General features: G+C 36.0%; 1 pseudogene; it reads right to left on the minus strand.

The window, feature by feature from the left end:
- Window positions 1-11,139: 11,139 nt before the first annotated feature.
- LOC110286353 (histone deacetylase 1 pseudogene) lies at window positions 11,140-12,008 on the minus strand (annotated as a pseudogene).
- Between the last annotated feature and the right edge of the window lie 248 nt (window positions 12,009-12,256).

The raw sequence follows: 12,256 nt of genomic DNA on the forward strand, positions 1-12,256 counted from the left end.
CAGCTCTGCCTGTGCCATGCCTGCCTAGATGCTGCCCTGTTCCCACCTTGATGATAATGAACTGAACTTCAAACGTGTAAGCCAGCCCCAATTAATTGTTGTGTTTTATAAGATTTGCCTTGATCATTGTGTCTGTTCACAGCAGTTAAACCCTGACTAAGACAACTATATTAATGCTTATGTACTATAGATGAATTGTCTATATACTGAGCAGCAATATAAGCTATTTGGAGTCATATTATTAAGTTATTGAATCAAGCTTCAGACCATTACACCTGATTCCAGAGTCTAAGACTTAGATCACTATGCCTTTCTATTTTGTTATATCATTTTACATGTGGAATGTAGATTTGACCAACTATCTTTGTAAATAATTTACTTATTTCCAAAGCAATTATATTGCATGAACTAGCAAATATAGGTAAATAAAAGGCTATAGAAAAAAATCAATTCTTTTTATGTCATTTTAAATTAAATAATAAAATCCTCTTGCATTGAACGGCCTGTACAATAAACCAATTTTTATGCTAATGGAGTACATGCTGTACAAAAATTATACTTTATAATATATTTGTACTCTATTTCTGAGAGTACAAAATTTGACTTAAAACAAGTACCCTTTATAGTCTCTGTCCACACAATAGCAAGTTATACATTAGAATAATACAATTTACTTTTTGTTATTTATTCAAGTTTGAACAAACAAATTTAAAGATCAGTTGAGCTATTAATACTTATTATATTACTGACAAAGAGCAACTCTTTTTCCCATCCTTTGATCTTTTATTACCTAAATCAGTTCACTTCAACAACCTCTCCCATCAAATTCATTGTAACAAAGAAAATCAATAAATAGAAACTTGATCCAAAAGCAAAGAGACAAATAATATATTTATTTTTAATATTTAGCTCACCTTTTTATTAATACCCTCCTTTGTGAACTGGCAAATATATCCATTACTAGATTTATGAAGTGAAAATAATAAACCACTCACTACACCTATTTTGCCAGAAGTGTTGTTGAGTTTTTTATAAAGTTATTTTGACTCAACTTACTCAAAATTTCATCCAAAATTATAAATATGCATATACTGGATTTCAATACAAAATACAGAGTAAACAAAGTCACAAACACAGAGACACACACACAGAGACACACACATGGAAACACACATAACTCTCTGATAGAATAATGTGAAATCATTCACAGTGAAATAGTACCTTCCATGAATGTTTTTTGTTGGATAATTTATGTATTTACATTTAAAATGGTATCCCCTTTTCCAGTTTCTCCTTCTGAATCCCACTCTCCCATACCCCTCCCTACTTCTATGAGGATGCTCCCTCACTCAATGGCCCACTCCTACCTCACCACCCTGGCATTCCCCTACACTGAGGTATCAAGCCTTCACAGGACCAAGTGTTACTCCTCCTATTAATGCCAAACAGTGCCATCCTCTGGTACATATGTGGCGGGAGCCATGGAGTCCCTCAGTGTGTATTCTTTGATTAGTGGTTTACTCCCTGGGAACAGTGGGGGATTTGGTTGGTTGTTATTGTTGTTCTTCCTATGAGGTTGAAAAACCCCTTCTGGTCCTTCATTCCTTTCTCTAACTCCTCCACTGGGGATCCTGTGCTAAGTCCAATGTGTGCCTACAAGCATCTATGTCTATATTTGTCAGGCTCTGACAGAGCCTCTCAAGAGATAGCTATATCAGACTCTTGCCAGCATCCATGTATTGGCATCCACGATAGAGTCTGGTTTTGGTGTCTGTATACATGATGTATTTCCAGGTGGGGCAGTCTCTGTATGGCCTGTTTGTCAGACTCCATTCCATACTTTGTCTCTGTGTCCACTCTCATGGGTATTTTGTTCTGTCCTTCTAAGAAGAACCGAAGTATCCACACTTTCGTCTCCCTTCTTGAACTTCATCTGGTCTGTGAATTGTAATTTGGATATTTTGAAGTTCTGGGCCATTATCCACTTATCAGTGAGTGCATACCATGTGTGTTCTTTTGTGTTTGGATAACCTCACTCTGGATGATATTTTCTAGTCCCTTACATTTGCCTAAGAATTTCATGAAGTCATTGTTTTTAATAGCTGAGTAGTACTCCATTGTGTAAAAATACTACATTTTCTGTATCCATTCCTCTGTTGAAGGACCAGTGGGTTCTTTCCAGCTTCTGACTATTATAAATATGAATGCTATAAACATAGTGGAGCATGTGTCCTTACTATATGTTGGAGCATCTTTTGGGTATATGCCCAGGAGTGGTATAGCTGGGTCCTCAGATAAAACTATGTCCAACTATCTGAGAAACCACCAGACTGATGTCCAGAGTGGTTGTGCCAGCTTGCAATCTCACCAATAATGGAGGAGTGTTCCCCTTTCTCCACATCCTCACCAGCATCCGCTGTATCTGAGTTTTTGATCTTAGCCATTCTGACTGATATAAGGTGAAATCTCAGGATTGATTTGATTTGCAGTTCCCTGATGACTAAAGATGTTTAACAGCTTTTTAGGTGCTTCTAAACCATTCAGTATTCCTCAGTTAAAAATTCTTTGTTTAGATCTGTACCCCATTTTTAGTAGGGTTATTTGGTTCTCTGAAGTCTAACTTCTTGAGTTCTTTGTATATTATAGATATTAGCCCTGTATCAGACATAGGTTTGGTAAAGATATTTCTTTTCCCAATCTGAGGGTTGCCATTTTGTCCTATTGACAGTGTTCTTTGCCTTACAGAAGCTTTGCAATTTTATGAAGTCCCATTTATCAATTGTTGTTCTTAGAACATATTCCATTGGTGTTCTCTTCAGGAATTTTCTCCCTTTACCCATGTGTTCAAGGCTATTCCCCACTTTCTTGTCTATTAATTTCAGTGTATTTGGTTTTAAGTGGAGGTCCTTGATCCACTTGGACTTGAGCTTTCTGCAAGGATATGAGAATGGATTGATGTGCATTCTTTTAAGTGCTGAGGACCAGTTGAACCAACACAATTTGTTGAAAATGCTGACTTTTCCCCACTGGATGGTTTTAGCTTCTTTGTCAAGTGACATCAAGTGACCATAGGTGTGTGGGTTCATTTCTGAGTCTTCAATTCTATTCCATTGATCTACCTGTCTGTCATTGTACCAGTACCATGCAATTTATACCATCATTGTGCTGTTATACATGTTGGGGTCAGGGATTGTGATTCCCGCAGAAGCTCTTTTATTGTTGAAAATAGTTTTGCTATATTAGGTTTTTGGTTATCCCAAATGAATTTGCAAATTGTTCTAACTATATGAAGAATTGAGTGGGAAGTTTTATGGGTATTGCATTGAATCTTTAGATTGCTTTCAGCAAGTTGGCCATTTTTACTATATTAATCTTGACAATCCATGAGTGTGGGAGATCTTTCTATCTTCTAAGGTCCTCTTCAATTTCTTTATTCAGGAACTTGAAGTTCTTGTATCTGTTGGGGCATGTTTTGTGTCTGATTATGTGATCAGTTTTGGATAAGGTACCATGAGGTTTTGAGAAGGTGTATTCCTTTGTTTTAGGATGAAAGGTTCTGTAGATATCTGTTAAATCCATTTGATGGATAATTTCTGTTAGTTTCAACAAGTCTCTGTTTCCATGATCTGTCCATTGCTGATAGTAGGCTATTGAAGTCTCCAACTACTATTTTCTGAGGTACAATGTGTGCTTTAAGCTTTAGTAAAGTTTCCTTTATGAATGTGGGTACCCTTGCATTTGGAGCATAGATGTTCAGAATTGATAATTCATTTTGGTAGATTTTTCTTTTGATTAGTATGAAGTGTCCTTCCTTATGTTTTTTGGTAACTTTTGGTGGAAGGTTGATATTAGTCGACATTACAATGGCCACTCCAGCATGTTTCTTGGGACCATTTGCTTAGAAAATTGTTTTTTTAGCCTTTTAGTTTGAGGTAGCGCCTGTCTTTGTCACTGAGGTGCATTTCCTGTATGCAGCAAAATGCTGGATCCTGTTAATGTATCCAGTCTGTTAGTCTATGTCTTTTTATTAGGGAATTGAACCCATTGATGTTAATGGATATTAAGGAAAAGTGATTGTTGCTTCCTGATATTTTTGTTGTTAAAGTTGGAATTATATTTGTGTGGCTATCCTTTTTTGGGTTTGTTGAAAGAAGATTAATTTCTTCCTTTTTCTAGGGTGTAGTTTTCCTCCTGGTGTTGGAGTTTTCATCTATTATCCTTTGTAGGGCTGGATTTGTGGAAAGATATTGTGTAAATTTGGTTTGTCTTGGAATATCTTGTTTTCTCCTTCTATGGTAATTGAGAGTTTTGTTGAGTATAGTAGCCTGGGCTTGCATTTGTGTTCTCTTAGGGTCTATATGATATCTGCCCTGAATCTTCTCGCTTTCATAGTCTCTGGTGAGAAGTCTTGTATAATTCTGATAAGTCTTTCATTATATATTACTTGATATTTTTCCCTGACTAGTTTTAATATTCTATCTTTGTTTTGTGCATTTGGTGTTTTGACTATTATGTAATGGGAGGAATTTTTCTGGCCCAATCTATTTGGATTTCTGTAGGCTCCTTATATGATTATGGGCATCTCTTTCTTTGGGTTAGGGAAGTTTTCTTCTATAATTGTGTTGAAGACATTTACTGGCCATTTAAGTTGGAAATCTTCACTCTCTTCTATACCTATTATTCTTAGGTTTGGTCTTCTCATTTTGTCCTGGATTTCTTGGATGTTTCAGGTTAGGAGATTTTTCATTTTGCATTTTCTTTGACTGTTGGGTCAATGTTTTCTATGGTCTCTTCTGCACTTAAGATTCTCTCTTCCCTTTCTTGTATTCTGTTGGTGATGCTTGCATCTATGACTCCTGATCTCTTTTCTAGGTTTTCTATCTCCAGGGTTGTCTCTCTTTAGGATTTCTTTATTGTTTCCATTTCCATTTTCATGTTTAGATCCTGATTGGTTTTGTTCAATTCCTCTACCTGTTTGGTTGTGTTTTCCAATAATTCTTTAAGACATTTTTTTTGTGTGTTTCTTCTTTGAGAGCTTCTACTTGTTTACCTGTGTTCTCCTGTATTTTTTTAAGGGAGTTATTTATGTCTTTTTTAAAGTCCTCTATCATCATCATGAGATTTTAAATATGGATCTTGCTTTTCCAGTGTGTTGAATTATCCAGGACTTGCTGTGGTGGGAGGACTGTGTTATGATGATGCACATCAAGGATCGTTGGTTTCTTTTGCTTATATTCTTGTCCTTGCCTCTCACCATCTGGTTGTGTCTGGTCTTAGTTGGTCTTGCCAGCTCTAACTGGAGCTTGTCCCTCCTGTGGGCTTATGAAGCCTGTGATCTTAGGTGTGTCAGCACTAGGGGAGGGATTTGGGTATGGAGTGCTATAGGACAGTCTTAGCTCTGGGGCACAGATGGAGACAGGAAGGATCCTGTCCCCTGTTGTTCTGTGGTTTCTGTTCCCTCTACACTCCTGGCCAGTCCCTCTTTGAACAGTTATTGGAGCAATAGTGGTGATCTCACCTGTGGGCTTAAGAGTGCGAGGACTCCTGGAAAACCACAGGGCTCTTGGACAGCCATAGCTCTAGGGTGCAGATGGAGAGCAGAAGGATCCTTTGCAGGCTACTCTGTAGTTCCTGTGCCCTGTGCACTCTTGACAGGTCCTTTTTTGGACAGCCATTCTTCTATTAACTTTAATATTATAATTATATCATATTTTATCCATCCTTAATCTTAATTAACTTACCTCTGAGCAGAGGAAACTATAAAATAATGTTTTCAATCTTTTGATAAGTAGATAAAAAGACATAAATTAAAATTTTGTAAAAATACCTGAATATGAATTTGCCTTAGCTTTTGGTTCTAATAAATTTGATCAAACTTTTAAAGTAATATGCACTTCCTCTCAGTCCATTTTTCCTTCTTGGGACTGAGCCTCTTAGTACATACCCAGAGTTCTTAAAGTCATTTTAGGATATGACCCTCAGCTATTCCTCCGATAATATGTAGAACCATCAAATAAAAGCCAAACTACAATAAAATTTATACAATAAAAATCTCAGGAAGTCAACCCAAAACCTGATAAACAGAATGAAAGATATAAAGAGAGGTTTTGAAATGAGTATCAAAGAAAATTTTAAATACAGTAAAATTAAAGACACAAAACATCCAGAGAATCTGCAACACCATGAAAGGGCCAAACCTATAAATAATAGGTTTAGAAGAAGTAGAAACCTAAGTCAAAGGCAAAGAAAACATGGGCATATTTAAAGTTTAGAAAAAAAATCCCGTTTAAAGAAAGAGATGCCCACCAAAGTACAAGAGGCATAGAGAACACCATAAGAAAAATGACCAAAGAAGAAACTCCATACAAGACAGAACAACCAAAACATTAAATAAACAGAACAATCAATGATTATTAATATTTCAGTGGAAAAAAAACATAAAAGCCAGGCCCATTGAAATATTACTTGAATTTTCAGTGGATACTATGAAAACCAGAAGGCGAGAGATTTTCTACAAACCTCAAAAGTCTACAGATGTCAGCCCAGACTACCCATTTATTTATCATATAATTCTTGGATTGAGAACAAATGAAACCAAATCTTTTAATAATTTTATTATTATAACATTTACTTTTTAATGCATCTCTGTGGATGGATGAATGTGTATGTGACTACCTGTGTGTGCATGTGTGTGTGTACATGTGTGTTACATTTGACATTATGCACGTGGAAGGAAGATTATGCATCAAGGGAGTGCCAGATTTCTCCTTCCACCTCACTTGTTATAGGAATTATACTCAGGTCCAAAGCTTGATTCCACATGCTTTAACTGCATCTCACAGGTTCCATCTCTTAATTTTATCCTAAGGATTCAACACATTGCCGTTAAGTATAGCTACCGTTACATAAAATTGATCTCAAATTTATTCCTTGTATAGAAATAAAATTTTAGAAAAAATCTTCTGGAACTCACTCCCCAACTTTCAATAACCACTGTGCATTTCTCTAACTCTGAGTTTAATTATTTTAGATTCCATACACTATTGAGATTACATATTTCTCTATGTCTCACACTTCACTAAATATATCAAATAAACATATATCTTTACTTTTATTTATGTTATTATAATGGATATGATTTTTTCAGTTAATAATCTATAGTGTAGATATATCATTTTGTTTAAAAATTCATTCATTGACGGATATAAAAGTTGACTTTATATCTTAGCAATTGTTGATTTTTTGAGTATAAAATTTTCTTCAAAATACTCATCTCATTTTTGTTCACTATTTACCAAGAAGTACGACTGATGGATCATGGGCTAGTTATGTTGTATTTTTTTGTTTTTTGTTTTTGTTGTTGTTTAATTTTTCTCATGAAACTTTCTTGTGCTTTCTATTTCTAGTGTCTGTGGTAATTTGCATTCCTTTCAACAGAATACAACAATTCCTGCTCCTTTCTCCAATCCTTGCCAAGGGTTATTTTTTATGATATTTTACAATAACTATCTTAACAGTTTTGGTATGATATTCCATTGAAATTTGAATTACATTTCATTGAAAATTATAGATGTTAAACATGTTTATGTAACTGTTTGCTGTCTGTAAGCCTTCATGAAAACAATGTCTTTTTAGGTTCTACCTTTTTAAAATGTTAGTGCATTATGTTGCAATTGAGTTACATTCCTTCCCTTCCTGAGAGTTGCATCTTTACTCACTGTTATTTGTTTACTTGGGTGTGATGAGAGTTTGTTTTTAATATAATCATATTTGTCTAATTATGATTTTGTTCATTGTGCCCTTGCTTTCATTCCAGATAAGTATCATTAGTCAAGACTTTTGCTAATAAATTTACATTTGGGTTTTCATATTCACATCTCATTCTACTTTGCTGATTTCATTTATTTTCATTTATTTTGTATGATATTTAGTTTATAAAAATACATGATCTTAAAAAATAGATTCAATTGAATTCATTCACAGCACCCTTCAGAACCAAGAATGAAAATTCCTTAAAAGAACCCTTATCTAACAATGAACAAAATCTCTTGAAATGAAGCCATGTTTGCAGAGACTGATACACTAGTGAAACTTTCAGTGCTATGTAGGGATTGGAATGCTTCGGGTTCAGAGGCTTATCATCTTACCTTGGCTTATTTTAGATGTCTGGGACATTCATTCCTTGCCCACCTGTGTGTCATAATTAACATTATTTTTTTTTACTTAATAGACAGAAGTCTGTTAGAATCTATTAGGTTATCAGACCACTATCCTCTATCAACCCCAAATCTAAGAATGTCATCAGATAGCATCTCAGGCCTATTAACAAAAATGCATTCTCCACCATGTTGTACATGCCTCTCTGTTAGACACAACAATGCATTTTAGTTTTCTTCCATTTGTGAGGATTTTGTTGTTGTTGTTGTTCTGTAAAACTTTAAAAATTCCATGAAACTACTTCAACAATGGAACATGGAATTTGGGATATACTAATTATATTGTGTTTCCAGGTCATCATCACTCACAATTGCTCAAGAATGTCTCTTACTCCCTATAAGATGAGAGCTGTGATGTTTTTGTTTGTTTGTTAATTTGTTTGTTTCTCTTTTTTTTGTTTTGGTTTGGTTTGGTGTGTGTGTGTGTCTGTGTGTGTGTGTGTGTGTGTGTGCACGCGTGTGTAGTAATATGAATGCCAATCAGTTGCATGGGATTGTGAATGAAATTTTCTGGGAAAAATCCATGTCTGTAAAACCTGATTGCCTAGAACTGTCATGATGTGGATGAGTTGGAATCTTGCCGAACTAGAAAGCAATTACATTTTCTCAGGTTATTGTTAGACTCCTAAATAGCTATTCCTTGTCTAACTCCATGTAGGAATAAACATCTTGTGATTAATAGATATAAACCTTTTGGAATCTATTAAGTTAGGAGACCACTAAGACTGTGGCAGACTCTAATCTTGACCTATAAAAAAGCTTCACACATATTGTTGGAACTACCTCTTTCATATACACCTCAATGTATTTTAAACTTTCCTTGAATTACAATGACTTCTTCTTTCTGTAAAACTACAAGACTTCATGAAACTCCTTCTTCTTGTAACTTGGGCTAATCTACTTCAGTGTTTCCAGGACATGGTCATTCAAAATGGCTCCAAAATAAATGATCCCTTATTCCTTTTTAGATGAAACTGGTGTTTTTTTTTTTTTATCTCACCAGATCCAAATTGATTTCTTCATGCCCTGAAGTGCACTTGTGTTGAAGTATAATTAAACTGGCAATATTCTGTTTGGTGTGAGAAGTATAAGGACACTACTGGCCACCAACTCATGGATGAGTAGCTTACCCATGGCCTCGAGCTTCCTACTTAATAATCTTACCACATTGAGAACCATTCTGCTTTACAACTAGAAAAAGAATGCTACAAGAACTGTTTTGAGTGTTTTAGTCATAGCATTCTTTTGAACATCATGGGACTTAGTAACTTCTAAAATAGACATTTGGCACATACTTTTTTTTTAAGATTTATTTATTTATTTATTTCATGTATATGATTACACTGTCACTGGCTTCAGACACACCAGAAAAGTACATCAGATCTCCATTACAGATGGTTTTAAGCCACCATGTGGTTTTTGGGAATTGAAGTCAGGACCTCTGAAAGAGCAGTCAGTGCTCTTAACTGCTGAGCCATCTCTCCAGTCCAGGGAACATAATTAACTGTCTTAAAGGAATCTTACTTTGCTAAAAATTCTCTTGAGCCCTTTTGTCCCACTGTCATATTCTTTCTTCATTATTTGGAATAACTTTAACACGGTAGGGCTTACCTCAGTACCCTGAAAGTCTTCAGAAAACAGTTAATTTACACACACACACACACACACACACACACACACACACACACACACATTAGAAGAGAAAATTGTAAAATCTCTGTGACCCATGTTTCACAGCTATTTTTTGGCTAATTTGAAAACTCACCCACAAATTTATGGGTGCCTCATATGTTGTGAGTATCTCTAGGTATTATCTAGGTGTATTTGCAAATTCTTCTGGTTTCTATTTTGGAGACAGGGTCAGACTATGTAGCCCTAGCTGTAGATTGTTATACCTTGCTTTTGTTAATATATTGTAGATCTGTCCATATATTGTTAAATTATAAGGCAATGTCTTTTGCTGCTTTGATTTTCAAAACAGATTTTGACATTAATTTTTTGGTTTTGTTTCTACGTGATTTTACAGAAGTACATAATGTTATACTTCAGAGACTCAGAGACTACTGGCCAGAACAGCAAGTCTTGCCAATGACCTTGAATACAGAACATTCTTTGTACAAACAAGGAAAGGAAGAAGGAAGAGAAAATGTACAAAGAATTACAAACATTTTCAATATTAACCATATTATTTCAGTTTAAGATACAAAGGATATCTGTTTCCCTTAAAAGCTTTAACAAATATCAAAAAGCTATGTTTCCACAATGGAAGCAAGACATGATGAAAAGAGACAAGAGTGAGAGCAAATCTAATGGCAGAAGATGGTTGAGATACTCAGCATTGGATACAGCACTTTTCATGTCTATAGTGACTTTTTTTATATATAGAAATGTGCTGTTTTATTACAAAGAATCTCACAAAATTAAAATATCTCAAAAACAAAGCTAGGCTAACAGCCTCCACCTACAGAACTGGGGTTGCGGGGAAGACATGGCAATATCAGTTGTATTTTTGTTTGTTTGTTTGTCCAAGATGGGTAGAAATGTATAAACAGAACCAATCTAAAAATGGCTGATTTACCCAAACCTGAAAAGGAGTCCTAGAAGACCCATTCACCACTCCTAAAATGTTTAATAGTGGTATGTTAACAGAGCTCCTAATCAAGAACTTGGCAGTTCAGGATTTTTCTTCTGGGTATTTTCTTTCCTCTCAAATGGGGAGGGGGGCTGGGGGTGGACAAAGGTGCTCTGGGAAGAGTCCTTCTAGCACCATTGCCCCGTGCTCTGGTCTCTGGCTCCTATCTAGTCCCCAGGGATGCTATATTTAATATATTTATGTAAACACATGAAGGAATAGAAAATATAAAATCTGAGAAATTGAGGGAAAGTGGGGAACTTGGGGAGAATATGGAGCTGCAGACCTTGCTCAGGCCAACTTGACCTCTTATTTGACCCCTTTGTCTTCTGGCTTCTCCTTCTTAGTTTTCTCCTCTTCTGTGTCTTCTTTTTTCTCTTCAGTATCTTTCTATTTCTGATCCTCTCTTTTGACTCTTTTGGCTTTTTTGAAGTTAGAAGAGTTCTTTCAAACACCTTCTTCCTCCTCATCTGAATCTGAGAATACTTCTTGTAGGCAATGCATTTGTCAGAGGAGCAGATGGAGATGTGTTTGTCAGGGTCTTCCTCATCCTCATCACCACCCTCTTCTGGGATGGCATCCTCAGGTATGGTCTGTATCTGGACCCCAAGGGCATGGGATAGCATTCTCAAGTTCTCAAAGAGCCACTGCTTGATCTTTTCCAGGTATTCATTCGTGTTCTGGTTAGTCATATTGCAAGGGCTGATGTGAAGCTTGAAAGCTGGTCCAAAGTACTCAAAGTAATCATTGTATGGCAGCTCATTAGGGATCTCTGTGTCCAGGGGCACTGCTATTTTGTAAGTCCAGCACAGAACAACATTACAGATTGTGTAGCCACCTCCTCCCAGCATCAGCATTGGAAAGTTGAAACTCTTCACGAACTCTGCACACCTGGCATGCCCTTCGATGTTCAGACTGATGCAACCAAACTGATCACCAGACAGGGAATCTGAGCCACACTGCAAGACCACTGCACTATGCTGGAACCTCTCTATTACTTTGGATATGACTGGCTTGAAGATGACTTCATAGGAATCATCATCAATGCTGTCTCAAAGTGGGTAGTTAATGGTGTAGTACTTGCCTTTCCCAGCCCCAATATCATCATACCAAAGTAGTGATGAATCACAGCAGAACAAATAAGCATCATTAAGGTTCATGATGGAATAATCCGACCTCCAACAGTTTTAAGAAAACCCTTGTCTCTAGGTCTGCTGTCAGTAGCATGTATAGGATTCATTATGAGGTGGCTCCAGTTTATGTCTTCACCTTTCTTTTGAGAAATGCCATATTTCTGGTATCTGAGTTGTTCATATTGAACACTTTCCCTGATTCATTCAACAGCCACTCTTTATCTCCTTAAATACACTTTGACATTACCATATATTGCCTGGCTTCAAAAATATTC

The sequence above is a fragment of the Mus caroli genome, unplaced genomic scaffold, assembly GCF_978045245.1.
Source record: "Mus caroli unplaced genomic scaffold, Mus_caroli_1 scaffold_5, whole genome shotgun sequence".
Lineage (NCBI taxonomy): Eukaryota > Metazoa > Chordata > Mammalia > Rodentia > Muridae > Mus > Mus caroli.